This window comes from Oncorhynchus masou, chromosome 11 (genome assembly GCF_036934945.1).
Source record: "Oncorhynchus masou masou isolate Uvic2021 chromosome 11, UVic_Omas_1.1, whole genome shotgun sequence".
NCBI lineage: Eukaryota > Metazoa > Chordata > Actinopteri > Salmoniformes > Salmonidae > Oncorhynchus > Oncorhynchus masou.
Window position 1 is genome coordinate 13,115,563 of NC_088222.1, and position 22,068 is coordinate 13,137,630.

Below are 22,068 nucleotides of genomic sequence, written 5' to 3' on the forward strand. Positions count from 1 at the left end.
TCCAGTTTCAACTGTTCTGCCTTATTATTATTCGACCATGCTGGTCATTTATGAACATTTGAACATCTTGGCCATGTTCTGTTATAATCTCTACCTGGCACAGCCAGAAGAGGACTGGCCACCCCACATAGCCTGGATCCTCTCTAGGTTTCTTCCTAGGTTTTGGTCTTTCTAGGGAGTTTTTCCTAACCACCGTGCTTCTACACCTGCATTGCTTGCTGTTTGGGGTTTTAGGCTGGGTTTCTGTACAGCACTTTGAGATATCAGCTGATGTACGAAGGGCTATATAAATACATTTGATTTGATTTGATTATTAGCTACCAGGACCCATCCCCTATAAGACAGCTGGGGCAACACCCATTTCCACCTTGACAGTCTGGCACACACTTTCTCCACTACACCCTCCCAGTTCTTTTTCTGAAAGACATCGGAGCCTAGAAAAACCCCCAAAGTCTTCATCCCATCTCTGCCCCACTGAAGCCCCCCTGGTAACCTTGGAGTGGACCCCATCTGAAGCTGACCTGCCCACAGCGCTTCACTCTTTCCCCAATTGACTCTAGCTGAGGAGGCCCCCTCATACACATTTAAAGTGTTTGAGAGAACCTTAACATCCTCAACCCCTGTAATAGAAACTATCACATCATCTGCATACGCAGACAGTGCTATCGTGGGACCCTTCATTACACCTGGCACAGAGAAACCAGTAAGCTTCGCTCTTAAAAAACAAAGCATTGGTTCAATCGCCAGACTATATAACTGTCCTGAAATTGGGCATCCCTGCCTGATGCCCCTTTGGACAGGGATGGGGCAACTTAAACCACCACCCACCTTCACCATACACCAGGCCCCAGCATACAGTAAATTCACCCAAGACAGAAAAACATCCCCAAACCCAAAGGCTTTCATTGTTTTAAACAAGTACTGGTGGTCCACACGATCAAAAGCCTTCTCCTGATCCAACTAAAGTAAACCCACATTTACATCAGACAGTTTACAAAGGTCTAAAACATCTCTTATCAGAAACAAGTTGTCAACAATAGAGCGATCAGGTACGCAGTAGGACCTGTGGATCAACAATCCCAGATACTCTTTCAACCTGTTTGAGAGACATTTAGAAACAATTTTGTATTCTGCGCACAGCAAAGCAACAGGTCTCCAATTTTTTATGAGAGCCAAATCCCCTTTTTTTGGCAACAGTGAAAGCACCGCACGTTGACAGGATACAGGAAGAGAACCCTCATGAAAAGATTCACACAGCACTTCATAAAAATCCTCCCCAATAGACCCCCAAAAGTGCTTATAAAACTCAAATGGTAAACCATCGATGCCAGGGGCTCGGCCTGTTGAGAGCTGCATAACTGCTGTGGACAGCTCCTGCAGTGTAATGTCAGCGTCCAATGCGACTCTCTGCTCAGGTCCCAATTGAGGAAGACCATGTAACAACTGTTCAGTACACAGAGAGTCACAATCCTCCGTCTTATAAAGGGACGAGTAGAAATCCACGGCATGTTGACGCATTTCAATATAATTCGTGGTCACCTTCCCATCAGGGAGACGAAGGCAGACCATCTGTTTATGTTGCAATGTCGACTGTCCTAGGTTTTTTTTTAAAAGCACTAGGAGCATCCGTATCCTTGAGGGAAGCGAAACGAGACCTAATCAAGGCACCCTTCACTCTTTCATGCAGAAATGACCTCAGTTCATGTCTCTTGTCCTGTAAGTTCATGACAAGTCCAGGGTCGTTCTGAGTGAGCAGCTTCAATTCAATAGACTTGATGTCCTGTTTAAGGGCCTTGATATTCTCTAACTTCATTTTGAGACAGAGCAGTATACTGTTGACAAAATACTCGTATTTGGGCCTTCCCAACCTCCCACCATTGTCTCAAGAACTCAAAATTCCCCTTTATAACCCTCCATTTCTCCCAAAATAACAAAAACCTTTCACAAAACATGACATCATGTAACAATTTAACATTAAAATACCAGTAAGGTGATGACCTTTGTGGACAGGACAAGTGAATATCAACAGTAACAATATGATGACCAGAGAATCCCACAGGAGTAATGGCACACTTTCCAACCCTACTACAGTATTGCTCAGATACATACAACCTGTCTAACCTTGCTGCACTGGCACGACCTTCATTCATTTTTAGCCATGTGTACTGCCTAACTTTTGCATTCCTTACTCTCCACACATCAGAAAACTCAAACTCAGTTAATAGGCCAGACAGGCAAGTGGCTGACCGCAGGTGAGGTTCTTCAGTGGTGCGATCAACAGTAAAATCCACTGTACAATTCCAGTCACCCCCTAGAACCATACACCCCTCTTGGTCACACTGTCTTAAGGTTTCCTTTATTTGATCAAAAACAGCAATACGCTCTGTACCCTCATTAGGAGCATAAACATAAAAAAAAAAAAAACATAACATCCACCTTGACCAATAAAACCCTTGACAATCTCTGTTGTAAGATACCACAGTCACCCCTAAGCCTGAGGAAAACAAGATTTCCACCCCAGCACTGAAATTAGTACCATGACTGAGTATATGCTGCCCCTCCCACCACATACCCCAGTCAACCTCATTTTCCTCATCACTATGTGTCTCCGGTAGGAAAACTACATTAAGCCTTTTCTGTTTTATTACTTCTAATACCCAAGCCCTCTTATTCCTGTCCCTTCCCCCATTGATATTGAGAGAACCTACCCTTAGTACTTCCATATAGAAAAGAGAAAAGAAAAGCAGAAGAAACCACAGAGAAACCAATCATCATTATTTTTTTTTCTTCTCTTAACCTGACTACGTTTCCCACCACCTTTTGCTGCTGCAACAGCAGTAATAAATTTCCTCAAGCAAAACCGCTTCTTCTCACTCAATTGGTCTAACCCCACCGTCTTCTGTAACATCACAGCTGACCTCACAAACTTATCAACATCAAAATAATCTGCCAATTTGACAGATTTCCCAAAAGTCTGATCCAGAAACTCATTTACCTCCTCTAGATCATAAACTGAGTCATCACCAGAAGCTGTCATATCTAAAGAGATATTCATATCCTTCTCCTGATCCTCAGCTGAGACCACAGACAACTGACTCCACTCTACCAAATCCCTTTCAACACTGCCCACTTGCACCTCATCACTCGTACCAAGCATCTCCTCCACTACCTGGAAGACTAGCCCCACCTGAACATCACTACTCATAGTGGGCATCTCCTCCACTACCTGGGAGCTTAGCTCCACATGAAAACTCTCCTGTACCTTATTACTCGTAGTGGGCATCTCCTCCACTACCTGGGAGTCTAGCTCTACATGAACCCCCTCCTTTACCCCATTACTCATACTGGGCACCTGCTCACCAGTCTGAGGAACTGGCTCTTCAGATACAACATCCTTACCTTCTACAACAATACTTTTCTGTAGCATAACATTTCCCTCTAATACAAGTTGCAACCCCGTGCCCTCAACACGGATAACTTGTTCCTCAGCAACAGATGCTTGTGGCTGCTCTACCTCTGTCGGCCCACCTCTCCCTACATCAGCGGGCCCAGGCGTTACGATGACCACCTGTGCCCATCCCTCTGCCTTCTCCCTTTTCGGGCAAGCATGTCGCTTATGACCAACATCCCCACACTCAAAACACCGTTGACTACCCGTACTAGCATAAGCCATATACATTCTATTGTCATACTTGATTTTAAACGATAACTCTAAAGTCTGCTCCGGTGAGTCCAAAAACATAAACAGCTGTCGCCGAAATGACATTACCTGTTTCAACGCCGGGTGTTTGCAACCCAACGGGACAACCTTAATTGAACTGGCGAACTTCCCAAAGCGCAATAACTCACCCTCCAACAGCTCATTTGGAATAAACGGTGGTACATTTGAAATCGTTTCCCTTGTTGACGGGGAAAAAGCGGCCTAACTTGAATAAACATTCCTTTAAGAAGTACGCCATGCTCAACCATACGATCAACCAGACACTCTTCTTTAAGAAGTACGCCATGCTCAACCATACGATCAACCAGACACTCTTCTTTAAGAAGTACGCCATGCTCAACCATACGATCAACCAGACACTCTTCTTTAAGAAGTACACCATGCTCAACCATACGATCAACCAGACACTCTTCTTTAAGAAGTACACCATGGTCAACCATACGATCAACCAGACACTCTTCTTTAAGAAGTACACCATGCTCAACCATACGATCAACCAAACACTCTTCTTTAAGAAGTACACCATGCTCAACCATACGATCAACCAGACACTCTTCTTTAAGAAGTACACCATGCTCAACCATACGATCAACCAGACACTCTTCTTTAAGAAGTACACCATGCTCAACCATACGATCAACCAGACACTCTTCTTTAAGAAGTACACCATGCTCAACCATACGATCAACCAGACACTCTTCTTTAAGAAGTACACCATGCTCAACCATACGATCAACCAGACACTCTTCTTTAAGAGGTACCACCATTTGATTTGATTTGAGCTTTATTCATCCGGGATGCATAAGCAATATTCTCATAGCCTACCTTCTCTCCTACGGCGACCAGAAATTCCTCCACCGTGACAGCAGCTTCAGTAACACCCCTAAAGCCGTGCCGAAGTGACAGGGACGGCATCCCCAATCGGGCTGCCATCCCCGCCAAACTCAGCGTAATTTCGATACGAAAAACAAAATACTTAATTCTACCACAACAAAAATAATAACCTTAATCATGCACAGAAGAAAACCAAAAAATACCACCAAGAAATAGCATCATTGGTTCAAGGACAACACATTTTACTCCTTCACATGAAACAATTGACCAGCATGCACCAATCCCTCCCAGAATGCAGATTTAATATAATGGGGGAGAAAACAGAGAGTTGTACATCCAAATAAATCAAATCCAATTTTTATTTGTCACATAACATGGTAAAATCAAATCAAAATCAAAATCAAATCAAATTTTATTTGTCACATACACATGGTTAGCAGATGTTAATGCAGTAATAACCAACAAGTAATCTAACTAACAATTCCTAAACTACTGTCTTATACACAGTGTAAGGGGATAAAGAATATGTACATAAGGATATATGAATGAGTGATGGTACAGAGCAGCATAGGCAAGATACAGTAGATGGTATCGAGTACAGTATATACATGTGAGATGAGTATGTAAACAAAGTGGCATAGTTAAAGTGGCTAGTGATACATGTATTACATAAGGATGCAGTCGATGATATAGAGTACAGTATATACGTATGAATATGAGATGAATAATGTAGGGTAAGTAACATTATATAAGGTAGCATTGTTTAAAGTGGCTAGTGATATATTTACATCATTTCCCATCAATTCCCATTATTAAAGTGGCTGGAGTTGAGTCAGTGTCAGTGTGTTGGCAGCAGCCACTCAATGTTAGTGGTGCCTGTTTAACAGTCTGATGGCCTTGAGATAGAAGCTGTTTTTCAGTCTCTCGGTCCCAGCTTTGATGCCCCTGTACTGACCTCGCCTTCTGGATGATAGCGGGGTGAACAGGCAGTTGGCTCGGGTGGTTGATGTCCTTGATGATCTTTATGGCCTTCCTGTAACATTGGGTGGTGTAGGTGTCCTGGAGGGCAGGTAGTTTGCCCCCGGTGATGCGTTGTGCAGACCTCACTACCCTCTGGAGAGCCTTACGGTTGAGGGCGGAGCAGTTGCCGTACCAGGCGGTGATACAGCCCACCAGGATGCTCTCGATTGTGCATCTGTAGAAGTTTGTGAGTGCTTTTGGTGACAAGCCGAATTTCTTCAGCCTCCTGAGGTTGAAGAGGCGCTGCTGCGCCTTCTTCACGATGCTGTCTGTGTGAGTGGACCAATTCAGTTTGTCTGTGATGTGTATGCCGAGGAACTTAAAACTTGCTACTCTCTCCACTACTGTTCCATCAATGTGGATAGGGGGTGTTCCCTCTGCTGTTTCCTGAAGTCCACAATCATCTCCTTAGTTTTGTTGACGTTGAGTGTGAGGTTATTTTCCTGACACCACACTCTGAGGGCCCTCACCTCCTCCCTGTAGGCCGTCTCGTCGTTGTTGGTAATCAAGCCTACCACTGTTGTGTCGTCCGCAAACTTGATGATTGAGTTGGAGGCGTGCGTGGCCACGCAGTCGTGGGTGAACAGGGAGTACAGGAGAGGGCTCAGAACGCACCCTTGTGGGGCCCCAGTGTTGAGGATCAGCGGGGAGGAGATGTTGTTACCTACCCTCACCACCTGGGGGCGGCCCGTCAGGAAGTCCAGTACCCAGTGGCACAGGGCGGGGTCGAGACCCAGGGTCTCGAGCTTGATGACGAGCTTGGAGGGTAATATGGTGTTGAATGCCGAGCTGTAGTCGATGAACAGCATTCTCACATAGGTATTCCTCTTGTCCAGATGGGTTAGGGCAGTGTGCAGTGTGGTTGAGATTGCATCGTCTGTGGACCTATTTGGGCGGTAATCAAATTGGAGTGGGTCTAGGGTGTCAGGTAGGGTGGAGGTGATATGGTCCTTAACTAGTCTCTCAAAGCACTTCATGATGACGGAAGTGAGTGCTACGGGGCGGTAGTCGTTTAGCTCAGTTACCTTAGCTTTCTTGTGAACAGGAACAATGGTGGCCCTCTTGAAGCATGTGGGAACAGCAGACTGGTATAGGGATTGATTGAATATGTCCGTAAACACACCAGCCAGCTGGTCTGCGCATGCTCTGAGGGTGCGGCTGGGGATGCCGTCTGGGCCTGCAGCCTTGCGAGGGTTAACACGTTTAAATGTTTTACTCACCTCGGCTGCAGTGAAGGAGAGACCGCATGTTTCCGTTGCAGGCCGTGTCAGTGGCACTGTATTGTCCTCAAAGCGGGCAAAAAAGTTATTTAGTCTGCCTGGGAACAAGACATCCTGGTCCGTGACTGGGCTGGATTGCTTCCTGTAGTCCGTGATTGACTGTAGACCCTGCCACATGCCTCTTGTGTCTGAGCCGTTGAATTGAGATTCTACTTTGTCTCTGTACTGACGCTTAGCTTGTTTGATAGCCTTGCGGAGGGAATAGCTGCACTGTTTGTACTCGGTCATGTTACCAGACACCTTGCCCTGATTAAAAGCAGTGGTTCGCGCTTTCAGTTTCACGCGAATGCTGCCATCAATCCACGGTTTCTGGTTAGGGAATGTTTTAATCGTTGCTATGGGAACGACATCTTCAATGCACGTTCTAATGAACTCGCACACCGAATCAGCGTATTCGTCAATGTTGTTATCTGATGCAATACGAAACATGTCCCAGTCCACGTGATGGAAGCAGTCTTGGAGTGTGGAGTCAGCTTGGTCGGACCAGCGTTGGACAGACCTCAGCGTGGGAGCTTCTTGTTTTAGTTTTTGTCTGTAGGCAGGCATCAGCAAAATGGAGTCGTGGTCAGCTTTTCCGAAAGGGGGGTGGGGCAGGGCCTTATATGCGTCGCGGAAGTTAGAGTAACAGTGATCCAAGGTTTTTCCACCCCTGGTTTGCAATCGATATGCTGATAAAATTTAGGGAGTCTTGTTTTCAGCAACAATGAATGCAGCCTCCGGATAAATGGTTTCCAGTTTGCAAAGAGTTAAATAAAGTTTGTTCAGAGCCATCGATGTGTCTGCTTGGGGGGGATATATACGGCTGTGATTATAATCGAAGAGAATTCTCTTGGTAGATAATGCGGTCTACATTTGATTGTGAGGAATTCTAAATCAGGTGAACAGAAGGATTTGAGTTCCTGTATGTTTCTTTCATCGCACCATGTCTCGTTAGCCATAAGGCATATGCCCCCACCCCTCTTCTTACCAGAAAGGTGTTTGTTTCTGTCGGCGCGATGCGTGGAGAAACCCGTTGGCTGCATCGCTTTGGATAGCGTCTCTCCAGTGAGCCATGTTTCCGTGAAGCACAGAACGTTATAGTCTCTGATGTCCCTCTGGAATGCTACCCTTGCTCGGATTTCATCAACCTTGTTGTCAAGAGACTGGACATTGGCAAGAAGAATGCTAGGGAGTGGTGCACGGTGTGCCCGTCTCCGTAGTCTGACCAGAAGACCGCCTCGTTTCCCTCTTTTTCGGAGTTGTTTTTTTGGGTCGCTGCATGCGATCCATTCCGTTGTCCTGTTTGTAAGGCAGAACACGCGGAGAGAGGGGGGTGACAAATGAGAGAGATGGAGAGAAGGAGGGAGGATGAGTTTATCAGAGAGACAGAGACACCACAGTGCCAGATAAACATAATGTTGCCGGTGACACTGTGACACAGCTACAATATGCCCAACTGCCCATGAGCGTGTTAACCAACTGTTACACAGGCTTACGATTTCAACATGTTCCAGATTTTGTACGTGGTTGGCCGCACGATGAATTATCGTAATTTACCTCAACATTTCTCAGAACTATGGCAGTTTTTTCTGGGTAAGATCACACGGCGAGAAAAACTCCTGGACATAAAACTTAGAAACATTTTTTTCACTACATATGTGATTTAGTACATGTTCTATATCAATCAAATCTGTATGTAAGAATTGCTTAGATAAGGAACAGCTTGTTTGGACAATGGACTCCCTATCTGGGAATATATATTACATCTGTCAGTCATATTAGATGTATACATGCTGCGGAAGCCAACACTTTCAGCACATCAGGATCATACTGTGCCCATCCAACTATCCCCTGTCCTGCCCTCTGGTCACTCAATCAGACACGTACGCATGCACGCACGCACACACACGCACACTTACACGCACACAGGATCCTACTGAGACAGACTTAGACACAGACAGACATTGACTGAGTCAGACAGACATAAACTGAGACACAGACTGAGACACAGACTGAGACACAGACTGAGACACAGACTGAGACAGACTGAGACAGACAGACACAGACTGAGACACAGACTGAGACACAGACTGAGGCAGACTGAGACACAGACTGAGGCAGACTGAGACAGACAGACACAGACTGAGACAGACTGAGACAGACAGACACAGACTGAGACAGACAGACACAGACTGAGACACAGACTGAGACACAGACTGAGGCAGACTGAGACAGACAGACACAGACTGAGACAGACTGAGACAGACTGAAACACAGACTGAGACACAGACTGAGACACAGACTGAGACACAGACTGAGGCAGACTGAGACAGACAGACACAGACTGAGACACAGACTGAGACACAGACTGAAACACAGACTGAAACACAGACTGAGACACAGACTGAGACACAGACTGAAACACAGACTGAAACAGACTGAGACACAGACTGAGACACAGACTGAGACACAGACTGAAACACAGACTGAGGCAGACTGAAACTAGTTACTGCCAGTCACCACCTAGCTACTGCCAGTCACCACCTAGCTACTACCAGTCACAAAGTAGCTACTGCCAGTCACCACCTTGCTACTGCCAGTCTCCACCTTGCTACTGCCAGTCACCACCTAGCTACTGCCAGTCACCACCTTGCTACTGCCAGTCTCCACCTTGCTACTGCCAGTCACCACCTAGCTACTGCCTGTCACAAAGTAGCTACTGCCAGTCACAAAGTAGCTACTGCCAGTCACAAAGTAGCTACTGCCAGTCACCACCTAGCTACTGCCAGTCACAAATTGGCTACTGCCAGTCACCACCTAGCTACTGCCAGTCACCATCTAGCTACTGCCAGTCACCACCTAGCTACTGCCAGTCACCACCTAGCTACTGCCTGTCACAAAGTAGCTACTGCCAGTCACCACCTAGCTACTGCCAGTCACCACCTAGCTACTGCCTGTCACAAAGTAGCTACTGCCAGTCACCACCTAGCTACTGCCAGTCACTACCTAGCTACTGCCAGTCACCACCTAGCTACTGCCTGTCACAAAGTAGCTACTGCCAGTCACCACCTAGCTACTGCCAGTCACCACCTAGCTACTGCCAGTCACCACCTAGCTACTGCCAGTCACAAAGTAGCTACTGCCAGTCACCACCGAGCTACTGCCAGTCACAAAGTAGCTACTGCCAGTCACCACCTAGCTACTGCCAGTCACCACCTAGGTACTGCCAGTCACCACCTAGCTACTGCCAGTCACAAAGTAGCTACTGCCAGTCACCACCTAGCTACTGCCAGTCACTACCTAGCTACTGCCAGTCACCACCTAGCTACTGTCAGTCACAAAGTAGCTACTGCCAGTCACCACCTAGCTACTGCCAGTCACCACCTAGGTACTGCCAGTCACCACCTAGCTACTGCCAGTCACAAAGTAGCTACTGCCAGTCACCACCTAGCTACTGCCAGTCACTACCAAGCTACTGCCAGTCACCACCTAACTACTGTCAGTCACAAAGTAGCTACTGCCAGTCACCACCTAGCTACTGCCAGTCACCACCTAGCTACTGCCAGTCACAAAGTAGCTACTGCCAGTCACAAAGTAGCTACTGCCAGTCACCACCTAGCTACTGCCAGTCACTACCAAGCTACTGCCAGTCACCACCTAACTACTGTCAGTCACAAAGTAGCTACTGCCAGGCACCACCTAGCTACTGCCAGTCACCACCTAGCTACTGCCAGTCACAAAGTAGCTACTGCCAGTCACCACCTAGCTACTGCCAGTCACCACCTAGCTACTGCCTGTCACAAAGTAGCTACTGCCAGTCACCACCTAGCTACTGCCAGTCACCACCTAGCTACTGCCAGTCACCCCCTAGCTACTGCCAGTCACCACCTAGCTACTGCCAGTCACCACCGAGCTACTACCAGTCACCACCGAGCTACTGCCAGTCACAAAGTAGCTACTGCCAGTCACAAAGTAGCTACTGCCAGTCACCACCTAGCTATTGCCAGTCACCACCTAGCTACTGCCAGTCACCACCTAGCTATTGCCAGTCACCACCTAGGTACTGCCAGTCACCACCTAGCTACTGCCAGGCACCACCTAGCTACTGCCAGTCACAAATTGGCTACTGCCAGTCACCACCTAGCTACTGCCAGTCACCACCTAGCTACTGCCAGTCACCACCTAGCTACTGCCAGTCTCCACCTAGCTACTGCCAACCAATCTATGGTGTGATGTCTGGCATCACTAGACTATATTGTGTATAACTCAGCTGAAGCAAGCAACACACAGATAAAACAGAAAACACAACAGCTAGCCAAAGCTTTGTCCTGACCTAGAGCACATTGCGTTCTTACATAACATCGTCCTCCAGGACAGAAGACGATTAATGGAATATTTAATCGAGAGAAAATTGTAAGCAGAGTCCAAAGGATCTATCTATTTACTGTACCTAACACTAATTAAACTTGGAGCAGAGCAGACATGGTCATCCTAAACCAAGAAGGTATCAAATACAGAGGCCATCAACAGTATAATCATCAGTATAATAAGTGGTCACAAGGCCCTTTTCTAATTCTACCTACCAGCCTTATAGTGGAAATAATGACTCTAGCTGGAGGGGTTATGGAGAGAAACTTCCAGACAAACACACACAAGCATCTCAGAGGCAGGCAACAGGGCCTGACAATCATAGCTATGCAAACAAGCTTCCAGTCCCGTATTAAATTATGATGTGTGCGTATCCCTCCATCAACAGTAATGTCAGCTGAGTTCTCTGTCTGTATCTCTGTAACACATCTTACAAACAGACTTGCCAATGCTTGGCCAGGACAGGCAGCTGATAATATAAAAATTCACTGGACCAGGACAGGCTGCTGAGAAGGTTCTTTGGTGTCCACATCACCAACAAACTAACAAGGTCCAAGCACACCAAGACAGTCGTGAAGAGGGCACAACAAAACCTATTCCTCCTCTGGAGACTGAAAATATTTGGCATGTGTCTTCAGATCCTCAAAATGTTCTACAGCTGCACCATTGAGAGCATCCTGACTGGTTGCATCACTGCCTGGTATGGCAACTGCTCGGCCTCTGACCAAGGCACTACAGAGGGTAGTGTGTACGGCCCAGTACATCACCGGGGTCAAGCTTCCTGCCATCCAGGATCTCTACACCAGGCGGTGTCAGAGGAAGGCCCTAAAAATTGTCAAAGACTCCAGCCACCCTAGTCATAGACTGTTCTCTCTGCTGCCGCACAGCAAGCGGTACAGGAGCGCCAAGTCTAGGTCCAAGAGACTTCTAAACAGCTTCTATCCCCAAGCCATAAGACTCCTGAACATCTAATCAAATGCCTACCCAGACTATTTGCATTGCCCCCACCCCCATCTATGCATAGTCACTTTAATAACTTTACCAACATGTACATATTACCTCAACTAACCGGTGCCCCCGCAGATTGACTCTGTACCGGTACCCCCCTGTGTCTAGTCTTGCTATTGTTATTTTACTGCTGCTCTTCAATTACTTGTTACTTTTATTTCTCATTCTTACTCTGATTTTTTTTCAACTGCATTGTTGGTTAGGGGCTCGTAAGTAAGCATTTCAGCGCATGTGACTAATAACATGATTTGAATTGAATATAATAATTCACTGGACCAAGACAGGCTGCTGAGAATACACTATATATAACACTATATAAACAAAAGTATGCAGTCACCCCTTCAAATTAGTGGATTCGGCCACAACCATTGTAGAATGGTCCATATTGAAGAGCTCAGTGACTTTCAATGTGTCACCACCATAGGATGCCACCTTTCCAACAAGTCAGTTCATCAATTTCTGCCCTGCTAGAGCTGCCGTACTCAGTAGTGAGTGCTGTTATTGTGAAGTGGAAACGCCTAGGAGCAACAAAGGCTCAGCCACGAAGTGGTAGGCCACACAAGCTCAGAGAACGAGACTGCTGAGTGCTGAAGCGCTAGGCACGTAAAAAATGTTGTCCTCGATTGCAACACTCTCTACCGAGTTCCAAACTGCATCTAGAAGCAACGTCAGCACAATAACTGTTCGTCGGGAGCTTTATGAAGGGGTCCCATGGCCGAGCAGCCGCACACAAGCCTAAGATCACCATGCGCAATGCCAAGTGTCAGCTGCAGTGGTGTAAAGCTTGCCGCCATTGGACTCTGGAGCTGTTGAAACACATTATCTGGAGTGATGAATCACGCTTCACCCGCTGGCAGTCCGATGGACAAATCTGGGTTTAGCGGTTGCCAGGAGAACACTCCCTGCCTGAATGTAAATTGACAACTGTAAAGTTTGGTGGAGGAGGAATAATGGTCTGGGACTGTTTTTCATGGTTCGGGCTAGGCCCCTTAGTTCCAGTGAAGAGAAATCTTAACGCTACAACATACAATGACATTCTAGACAATTATGTGCTTCCAAGTTTGTGGCAACAATTTGGGGAAAGCCCTTTCCTGTTTCAGCATGACAATGTCCCTGTGCACAAGGCGAGGTCCATACAGAATGGTTTGTGAAGATCAGTGTGGAAGAACTTGACTTGCCATTACAGAGCCCTGACGTTAACCCCAATCGAACAGCTTTGGGATGAATTAGAACGCTGACTGTGATCCAGGCCTCATCGCCCAACATCAGTGCCCAACCTCACTAATGTTCTTGTGGCTGAATGGAAGCAAATCCCCACAGGAATGTTCCAACATTTAGTGGGAAGCCTTCCCAGAGGAGTGGAGGCTGTTATAGCAGCAAAGGGGAGGCCAACTCCATATTAATGCCCATGATCTTTGGAATGAGGTGTCCACATACTTTTGATCATGTTGTTTATGAAAATTCACTGCCATGGAACAAATTGAATTCAGACAGAAAATAAAATTAAAAACCTTAGCAGGACTCTAAAGGGTAGTAAAAATTATCAAATTAAATGTGCTCTTTGACATCACACAATCAGAGAATCCTAATATTTTCCACTCAATTTTTTTCATCATCTTCCCAGGTCTTAAGACAGGGCCAATGAAATCAAACCCAATCAGGGAGACTAATGGTGATTGGTTGGTTGAGGGTCAGGGATGGCGTTTAGGGTGGGTTCAGATGACCTGCCAGGCAGAGCAGGAAATGCGTGCAGACAGACCACAACCAACACAAATACAGTTAAAGTTGGAAGTTCACATACACTTAGGTTGGAGTCATTAAAACTAATTTTTCAACCACTCCACAAATGTCTTGTTAATCAAACTATATTTTTGGCAAGTCGGTTAGGACATCTACAAAGTGCATGACACAAGTAATTTTTCCAAAAATTGCTTACAGACAGATTATTTCACTTATAATTCACTGTATCACAATTACAGTGGGTCAGAAGTTTACAGCTTGGAAAATTCCAGAAAATTATGTCATGGCTTTAGAAGCTTCTGATGGGCTAATTTACATAATTTGAGTCAATTGGAGGTGTACCTGTGGATGTATTTCAAGGCCTACCTGCAAGCTCAGTGCCTCTTTGCTTGACATCATGGGAAAATCAAAAGAAATCAGCCAAGACCTCAGAAAATAAATTGTACACCTCCACAAGTCTGGTTCATCCTTGGGAGCAATTTTGAAACACCTGAAGCTACCACGTTCATCTGTACAAACAATAGTACGCAAGTATAAACACCATGGGACCACGCAGCCGTCATACCGCTCAGGAAGGAGACGCGATCTGTCTCCTAGAGATGAACGTACTTTGGTGCAAACATTGCAAATCAATCACAGAACAACAGCAAAGGACCTTGTGAAGATGCTGGAGGAAACAGGTACAAAAGTATCCATATCCACAGTAAAACGAGTCCTACATCAGCATAACCTGAAAGGCCGCTCTGCAAGGAAGAAGCCACTGCTCCAAAACCGCCATTAAAAAGCCAGACTACGGTTTGCAACTGCACATGGGGACAAAGATCGTACTTTTTGGAGAATTGTCCTCTGGTCTGATGAAACAAAAATAGAGCTGTTTGGCCATAATGACCATTGTTATGTTTGGAGGAAAAAGGAGGAGGCTTGCAAGCCAAAGTTCACCATCCCAACCGTGAAGCACGGGGGTGGCAGCATCATGTTTAGAGGGTTCTTTGCTGCAGGAGGGACTGGTGCACTTCACAAAATAGATGGCATCACGAGGGAGGAAATTTATGTGGATATATTGAAGCAATATCTCAAGACATCAGTCATTGTGGCAAAATGGCTTAAGGACAACAAAGTCAAGGTATTGGAGTGGCCATCACAAAGACCTGACCTCATTCATATAGGAAATTTGTGGGCAGAACTGAAAAAGCATGTGCGAGCAAGGAGGCCTACAAACCTGACTCAGTTACACCAGCTCTGTCAGGAGGAATGGGCCAAAATTCGCCCAACTTATTGTGGGAAGCTTGTGGAAGGCTACCCGAAACGTTTGCCCCAAGTTAAACAATTTAAAGGCAATGCTACCAAATACTAATTGAGTGTATGTATACTTCTGACCCACTGGGAATGTGATGAAAGAAATAAAAGCTTAAATAAATCTTTCTCTCTACTATTATTCTGACATTTCACATTTCCTAACTGACCTAAGACAGGGCATTTTTACTACGATTAAATGTGAGGAATTGTGGAAAACTGAGTTTAAATGTATTTGGCTGAGGTGTATGTAAACTTCCGACTTCAACTGTATATACACACAAACAAATACACACACGCAAGCACACATGCTCACACACACACACTGACTTTGCCACACTTGACCTATATAACCCAATAGACCCACTAAGATGATACTGTATGAGTAGATAGGTTTCTGAGAAACGATCCAGGTTCAATATCACATCATGATAATCTTGTTAGCCAGTCCTTACCTTTAAATGACCCTAACAGTGACCGAAGGCCTTCCTTTGAACAGGAAGGTAACATTGAACGGCAAGTAGCACACAGTACAGATCTGACGTCACTCTCAGCAGACTGGCACACACACACACACACGCACACGCACACACACACACACACACACGCACACACACAGAGAGAGAGAGAGAGACTGACAATTGCCCAGAAAACATTCAGCACAGAGGACAGTTTAATGTCAGCGTACAGATCCCTGCAAGCACACAGATAGAGACATTCCACAAGAAGAGCTCATCTTGCCAAACTACCATCCATCACTCATATAACATACAGAACCCAGCACACTGCATGGAATCACGTCACCAAGATTCTAGAATGAGATCATTCCAAAAGAACACTATGGATCACCATCAAATCAAACTTTATCAGACAGACAGACACGACTGTTGTCGTATACTGAGTATCTGTATAGAGACCACACACCATGCAGGATTACGTACTGTCCGGCACTGAATGATCTGGTCATCCATGAACCCTGAACAATTGGTCTGTGCTACGTGCCACTGCACTGTCTTCTGATGTACTTATATACACCAGTGGTGGGCTCCTATTCCCTATATAGTGAACTACTTTTGACCAGACCTCTATGGGCCCTGGCCAAATGTAGTTCACGATATTGTGAAAAGTGTGCATTTTGGGATGCACATTTGGCCTAATGGTCAGTTGTCCATGAGGGGGATACTGTAACTGGGGCCTGGGGTAGTGAGCTGAGTGAATATCAACAGAGGTCATGTATTAACAGTTAGAGCTATAGCACCACCCCAAGCACTTCTTTCTTTCTCCTTTTCTGGAAAACGTGTCTCCTCTCATTTCTGTTTACAACACTTTGTCAGCACAGGCTGTGGGTGTGTGTGTTTGGTGTGTGTTTGGTGCGTGCTTGGTAGGTGTTTGGTGTGTGTGTGTGTTTGGTGCGTGTTTGGTAGATGCTTGGTGTGTGAATGGTGTGTGTGTGTTTGGTGTGTGTGTTTTTGGTGTGTGTTTGGTATGTGTTTGGTATGTGTGTTTGGTGTGCGCATGGTGTGTGGTTGGTGTGTGTGTTTTGTGTGTGTTTGGTGTGTGTGTGTGTTTGGTGTGTGCTTGGTGTGTGTTTGGTATGTGTTTGGTGTGTGTGTTTTTGGTGTGTGCTTGGTGTGTGCTTGGTGTGTGTTTTGTGTGTGTTTGGTATGTGTTTGGTGTGTGTGTGTTTGGTGTGTGCTTGGTGTGTGTTTGGTGTGTGTTTTGTGTGTGTTTGATGTGTGTTTTGTGTGTGTTTGGTGGGTTGTTGTTTTCTGTTCCTCTCCACAGAGTGGCTCCTGTAGGGCAGACATGTACAGTTAGCGCCGCTAAAATAATTGATTTTCTTATTCCCTTCATCTTTTTATATCTCCATCCATCGCCTTGGCAGACTGCCATTCAAGTCTTTTTTCTTGTCATTTATTTCAGGCGTGCTAGCTATCTCTCGTTGTTTGCCTCTTTGTTGCCGTGGTGAGCTGTTTTCCTCTGTGTTGCCGTGGTCGAGCTGTTTTCCTCTTTGTTGCCGTGGTGAGCTGTTAGCCTCTGTGTTGCCGTGGTTGAGCTGTTTGCCTCTTTGTTGCCATGATTGAGCTGTTAGCCTCTGTGTTGCCGTGGTTGAGCTGTTTGCCTCTTTGTTGCCATGATTGAGCTGTTAGCCTCTGTGTTGCCGTGGTTGAGCTGTTTGCCTCTTTGTTGCCATGATTGAGCTGTTAGCCTCTGTGTTGCCGTGGTGAGCTGTTAGCCTCTGTGTTGCCGTGGTGAGCTGTTAGCCTCTGTGTTGCTGTGGTGAGCGTAGGAGAAGTGACTGACATGGACTAACCACTGCGTTCTGACACTGAGAGACGGATGTAGCCTGCTGTGTTCCTCTCCATACACTCAACAACATTCACAATCAAATGGCTTCCGTTAAGCCTATATATCATAATAACAAAGATACCCTTAAATCCTCCAAGAGAAGAGTTGGGATTTCCTATACTATACCTAGTGTGTTGCTACTGGCAACACCAGGGTTGTGGGTTTGATTCTCACATATACTGAATACGTGTCACTGTCAATGTTGACAGTTCTCTAAGTTGGTTTGGATAAAAGCATCTGCTAAATTACCATTTTATATCAAAATATTCAAGAACCATCCAAGAAACGACTTGAGATGTATCCTGTATTGACAGCTATATGATGAACATGACAAAGACCATCCATGTGGCATCCTATGCCGGACGGTAAGAATGGGGAACATAACATTGCATCCCAGTGCCTCTCCATCATCCCTTGGAACCATTTCCAAGTACAGATGTAGGATCTTAATTTGATCAATCTTTTATTGCTGAGAATTTTCATGCACAGCAAGAAATACAAACTTGTAGTGTATTCAAGGTTTAAAAAGGCTTCTAAAGGTTGTTATTTTCACTTTAAAATGTCATACTGGATTTGCCGTAACAAAAAGTTTATCAACCCCTAGAAAAACTGTTAATTAATTATAATCCACATAATAATTCACATTTCCTGTTGTAGCAAACTGGCACAAATGAAGATCCTATATCTGTAAAGGGTTGAGATACAATATATCCTTTATATAGACTACAGCTTTATGATGAACATATCAAAGACCATGTGACATACTGAGCCATAAAACAGACGGGGGAACATTACATCCTAGTGCCTTGGAATCCATTTCATTAAGGCCCTTTCTTTATAAGCTGGTGATTCTAATGTGAAGACTGATTCTGTCCGAAATAGCATCGTATTCATTAAATGTGTGTGTGTGTGTGTGTGTGTCTTTTGTCTCTTTCCCCAACTATGGGAATTGGGTGGAGGGTGTTGGAGTGGCAAGGAAACTGGGAATTGGGTGAAGGGTGTTGGGGTGGCAAGGAAACTGGGAATTGGGTGAAGGGTGTTGGGGTGGCAAGGAAACTGGGAATTGGGTGAAGGGTGTTGGGGTGGCAAGGAAACTGGGAATTGGGTGAAGGGTGTTGGGGTGGCAAGGAAACTGTGAACTGAGGGTTGGGGTGTTGCTTTAGAGTGATTTCTCACGAGGGAGGCGGGAGGAAGGGAGGCATTCCCTCATTGCTGTGTTCCCAGGGGGCCGAGGGTGTTGGAAGGGTCATGGAGCAAGCAGCCATTGTGGCTTTACAGACTCCGCTACTGCTCCTCTCTACTCAGAGAGGAGGAATGTCAGTTCTAGTAATTCAATTTCTATATCGTCCATAGCTCCCTCCCCCTGCTACGGGCTTGCCTCAGCATTAGGGCTGACATTACTGCTGGTGACTGCTGCAGACCCTGCCTCATTGGCCTTTGACCCCATGCTGCTCAAGCATGGTGACCATGCTGAAGCTAGTCTTTCATGACAATATGTTAAACACATACACACAAGGTTCTGGTCATGCTAATTCAGACACTGCCTACATAACCTTGGTCTGGCGTCCCCTGCCTGCTGTAACACGGAGACCATACTGGTGCAGGCCTGCCTCCTTATAGAAATAACATACTAATAGAAGCCGGGCCCACGCGTTAATGAAAGACAACTTTGAAGGGGACTTGTCTTGTTCTAGTAATTCAATTTCTATATCGCCCATAGCTTTAAAGTAAGAATTTCAGTGTACTGTTTCACCCGTGTTGTATCCTGTGCACGTCACTCCCTGCCTGTTGTAGCCCTGTGTTAGTGAAAAGGACCTAACACTGCTTGTTTAGCGAGTACCACTTCCCCCTGATTCGGCCCATATCTTGTGCGAACTCAGGACCTCTGCCTCGCTCGCACATGTGACCGCCCTCCTGCAGCGTCCTACCAGTCGGTGCCACGTGATAAGCTAGCTATTTACTGGTGCAAGTGGGGACACTTCAGGCTGAGAAGTACATCTCAGACATCACCATGTGCTACTCTAGCATGGTGGTGGCTGTTGTAGCTCACACACAATTACTCTAAATATCAATCCAAAGCACAACCTGAATTTCAATTATTAGTGTACCAGGGCTCTCCAACCCTGTTCCTGGAGAGCTACCCTCCTGTAGGTTTTCACACCAACCCCAGTTGTAACTAACCTAATTCATGTTATCAACCACCTAATTATTAAAATAAGGTGCGCTAGATTAGGGTTGGAGTGAAACCCTACAGGACGGTAGCTCTCCAGGAACAGGGTTGGAGTGAAACCCTACAGGACGGTAGCTCTCCAGGAACAGGGTTGGAGTGATACCCTACAGGACGGTAGCTCTCCAGGAACAGGGTTGGAGTGAAACCCTACAGGACGGTAGCTCTCCAGGAACAGGGTTTGAGAGCCCGGGGTAGACCGTTGTCTAAAAACAGAACTACACTGCATTTATAGGCCACATAGCTAGATTCAAGAAATATAACGTTAAGTCATGTTTATGTCAAAAAAAGTATACAACGAATAACAGCTAACATGCACACAGCAAACACATTGTCTGGAGACTGATTCTTCCATGCCACGATGAAACAACAACGAAAAGCATCACAAGTTCAAGGCAAATACATACAGCTAGCCATGGGTATAGGCTTAGTAAGACCTTACCTTCACAGATTTTTGAAATGTACCTGGTCGCATCAGCAGGGTTGCTGTCCTGTTAGATCTCTATTCCGACCATCACCGAGGCTGGCACGTGAGTCACCGAATGGTCGCGGGCAGACTTGGGTGATAATGTTTAGTTAATTTATGTCACTGCTTGACTGGAACCCTAACAGTTGTGTTAACCCCTCCAGTTTCACAATATGAACGACCCCCGTATGGAAAAATGTCCAAAACAAAACGTTACATTAATAACTATTTAATACGAACTATAAAATGGATTTAAGGCATATACTGAAATATGAGTTAATAATGTCTACTAAAATCACAACGAAATTATCTCAATATGAATAGTGTTGAGTCCCCGTTGTTTGTTTGTGTCGCGCTCCTCTCGTTCCGCTATCCAACTCCTTCATATAGGATAGAAAAGTCATATAAAGACCAATTCCAGGCTCCTTTCAATTCACATGCAACGCAAAAACAAAGTATCCAAAACTGTTTAAAATAATCTCAAAATACGTCCAAAGAAACGACAAAAATATATGTTCTGATAAGGCATGCAGCCATATACCACCAGCGCCCGGTTGGACGGAGTTTGATATGTTGTATTGTGACTGCCTGGTATCTGCTGGGTATCTTTAAAATACGGTCCTTACACCCATACCGCGCAAAACAAAAGCATGTGTAACGGTCACAAAGCAGTTTTCCACAATTAGAAGTGGTCAGATTTCTCCTTTGAGAAATAACCGTCAGGGAATTGAAACTGTTATTTCTCCCCTCCCGGTTTTGGCTCCACTGTTAGGCTTGTGGCTGCAGTTGGTCCGGTTATTCCATCAGCAAATGTAGCCCGTATTCCTGACACTTGGGTAGTCGCCCTATAATTCCTGTACTGGGCGGCTTGTTCGTTATAACCTAGTTGTGTAGCGTATTTCCTCGCGCTCCCAGCGCAAATGGAAATCAGCAGGCTAAAAAATTATCGGCATTGGTGGTGCTCCAATCGAAAGCGTTGAGATTGAGACAGAAGAAAGAAACCTACGAAAATCTTACGCTGAATAGAGTAAACCGCGGCTGAGCAGACAGAGCAGAGAAAGTGGTCATTAAAGTCAGCGCTCCTCGTAGCCTATGCCCAAATGTTCATGTAGTATATGGCTGTTGTAAAACTGTGACAAGTTGAATCATTACAGTATCGACTCTTGAGATGTCGACGTGAAGAGCATCCCTAAGAGTTAGATTCGACACCTCTGTCCTATTCTCATCTTCGACAGGAGGACTGTATGATGATAGAAACTCATCACCTTAATTGCCCACTTTTCGTGAAGCGGTTATGAGCCGCTGCAAATGTATAGGCTAGACTAATTTACTCTCACTGCAAGTTTTGTTATATTTCTTTCCATTTTGGTAGATTTCAACATTGTCTGTCTTTATAGCCTATTGCAGACATTTCTCGCGGCTGTTTGTGTATTTCAGCAGCACGGCCTCATCAACATGCGAAATGTGTCTGTTTCATCACCATGGATAACAACTTAGCTATAAGAATGCATAGGTGTTATACTACTCTACAATGCATACGAAATTATAATATAACATTTATAATATTTCATAAAACATTTATACACACTTATAAGTGTTTATAATGGCTTATTCATGAAAGTTATTTTAAAGTGTCCGAAGAAACATTGGGAGAAAAGAGAGAGGAGAGAGCAGAAAGAGAGAGAGAGAGCAATAGCACAGAGAGGAGAGAGAAAGAGAAAGAGAAATAGAGAGAGAGCAGAGAGAGAGAGAGCAGAGAGAAAGATTGAACACAGCTATAAAG

At 45.4% G+C, this 22,068-nt stretch overlaps 1 protein-coding gene across 1 annotated transcript in view; it reads right to left on the bottom strand.

Moving 5' to 3' along the window:
• LOC135547905 (protein FAM163B-like) overlaps window positions 1-21,362 on the bottom strand; it is a 51,030-nt gene extending 29,668 nt beyond the window's left edge. Inside the window, exon 1 of the mRNA XM_064977114.1 lies at window positions 20,262-21,362. The gene's annotated coding sequence lies outside the window, so the exon portion shown is untranslated. The remainder of the gene's footprint in view (window positions 1-20,261) is intronic.
• Window positions 21,363-22,068: the final 706 nt, after the last annotated feature.